Genomic DNA, 3,013 nt, shown 5'->3' on the forward strand with positions numbered 1-3,013 from the left:
CGCCAATTAGCACAAATGGTAAGTTCCGACAGTGCCTACAAGTGTGCCTACTGGCCGCTAAATGGCAATACCGGTTTCATATGTATACACCTGGTACTTCGGTGCAAAGGTTGCACAAGACCGCCCTATGTTTGTCACACACAGATCGGTTGCAACTTCTCTCTCTTTCCTGCAACACTGTAGTCACAGCATCGGCACTTTTTAGTTCTTACATTCTGCAAATATTTGATAAAAAAAAAACAATTATTCATTTGTTATTTATTAATTGATTTATTATTGGAATTTATGAGCACTTTATGAATAAAATTAAAGAAAACAACTTTACATTGATATATATCACATTTTTAGTAATTTTTATATATAATTTTCACTTAAATTACAAAAAATCAATTCGAAACATTAAAATACCATGATATACTGTAAATATACGTCAAATGCGTTTATTTACATGAAAATGTGAAATTGACTTAACGTGATGAAACTCGAACGTAACGGATCCTTTGGGGGACAAATGTGCCCCAAGCGCTCATCATTTGCTTTTTACTTGACAGACAGCGAACAACCGGCAACATCAACCACTTCACCGCACTCTAGGATAGTCGAACTGAATTATGGTTAGGGCCTGCACCAAAAAATCAGAGATATTTGCTCAGGAGAATTAATTGAATTTCGCGTGGGGCACATTTGTCTCCACAGGATCCGTGTAGGGTTAAAGCGTGTGCAGGCCGTTGAGCATCTCGTTTAAAAAAGAAGTTTCTCGGTCAAGACGCTGAATCACCTCTGTCCTTCATCTGCTTGAACCATTCGAAGACAGCAATATCCAAAAACATATGACTATTTGTATAAAAACACTGCACGTCAAAATTTAAGTGGGAAGTACGCACTACTGCGTAATTGCACAATGCATGCGACGCAGTTTTATAACCACACATACGAAGAAGTTATTTCACAGAAAATCTATCAACAATTGACAGTTGGAGGCTGGGGCTTCCCCAGTGGGCACAAAACTTGGCGACGTCTTTACGACATCGTTACGACATCTTTACGACAACTTTACGACACCTCATGTCCATGTCGTTAAGTCGTCTTTGCGATAGCGTATATATGTCGTATGATCTGACGATGTCTTTACGATAACATAAAGACACTGTAACGACATGGGCATAGGATGTCGTAAAGACACTGTAACGACATGGGCATAGGATGTCGTAAAGACACTGTAACGACATGGACATAGGATGTCGTAAAATTGTCGTTAAGATGTCGTAACGATATCGTAAAGACGTCGCCAAATTTTGTGCCCACTGGGTCGATAACTGAAGTCGATCGCACCTCTCTTTCGACCATGTGAGATAGACAGAGGCGATCCCATTTTATTCCAATGAAAGGTTTTTTTGTTTTTAAAACAATCATACTCTCTTTATCTCTGCCTATCCACTACTTCTTTGTTTTCTTTTGTCGACTCTCAGGGCCTATTGGCTCGCTACGACAGAACCACCAATTCAAAAGAAATTTGAATTTCAATGAAATATTAACAAAGAACCTTATAGTAAATAACTAGTTTTAAGCCGTAGTATGGTATAACATTGCTGATTAAAATGAACTGATATTCACTGCTATTTCTCATAAACATTGCTTCAATAACTTCGCGATATTAATACATAATACACAAGTATGATTTCATTTTTAAACAGAAACAGTTTTGTATTATTCTTTTATGATATCACAATTACAGTAAACAACCTTCAATAGTTCTACCTTTTATACTCTGCCAAGAATTGACGTCACGCCGCAGGTTTGTGTAACAGGAGCTGAGCAGGGTGCGCGGGGTCAACGGTTGTCACTCTGCAAACACTCAGGCGTGAGCATACAAAAGCGGAACGGGCTATAATGAGTTAGTTCCCACCCACCGTCAGCCCTAAACTCGGCACTATAGAAGAGTTTCATTGTATATATCTATATTAAAACGCCAACTTTTACATCGGATGACCTGTTACAATATTTTTTCAAAAAATGTTTCAGCTGAATTTAACATGACGTACATTTGATGTGTGAAATCTTATTAAAAGAGATAAGATAATATAACTAAATATTCCCGTTTTTATTGTAATAAAGATCTTTGCATTAAACCAAATTAAGTGATTACTAAATTTAAGGAATTTCAGTAAAGCGTTCGTCAAGCCGTGTTGGTCGAGTCGTGTTGAGAAGGATCAGTAGAATGAGCACCAGCAAAACAGACGGATCTGCCAATACTCAATATTTAAAAATTAAAATAATCTCAGTTTGTATAATATCTTTGACGCAACACAATTCCATGCAAGCGAAATGCTGGCACTTCCATGTGGAAGTACGTAACGAAAAAACCGCGTGTTCAACCAATCGATGAGGAAAATTTGAATTTGGGAAATTCAGAAAATGTTCATTCAAAAGCTAATATATTTCTCAATGACACTGGATCATTTAATGTCTATACAATTTCTATGGAGAAAAAAGTTTTACTCTGACCTAGCCGAATAGCAAATGTAGTTAATATTGCTGTATTATTTATTATATAATTAAAAACATTGAAATATAAAATAAGACTATACTACATTGAACTATTATTATTAATAGTGTTGTTATTATTGGACTGAACACAATACCAAACAAACATTTTAAAATTAATGTTGAAATAGGAATAATATAATAATAATAATAATAATAGATATGATATTTAGTTTTATATTTTTATGTCTTACTATATTACCCTAATTTGCCACTGTAAGTAGTACCTCACTTTCTTTTCAGACATGACCTCCCCCCTCCCCCTTTGTCAAATCCTGGCTACGTCACTGAGCTTGAATGAACCTTTATCAAAAACTTCTCTTATATATCGCTGTATTTATATGCTTCTGTATATTCCGAATTTTCTACTTAAGGGCATGTGACACAGCTAAATACCTATATTACCGACCACAGTTTTTCAGTTCACTGAATGTTTTTTTGAACCTCAGAACTTTTTTTGTAAATAAAA

The sequence above is a fragment of the Belonocnema kinseyi genome, chromosome 9 (assembly GCF_010883055.1).
Source record: "Belonocnema kinseyi isolate 2016_QV_RU_SX_M_011 chromosome 9, B_treatae_v1, whole genome shotgun sequence".
Classification (NCBI taxonomy): Eukaryota; Metazoa; Arthropoda; class Insecta; order Hymenoptera; family Cynipidae; genus Belonocnema; species Belonocnema kinseyi.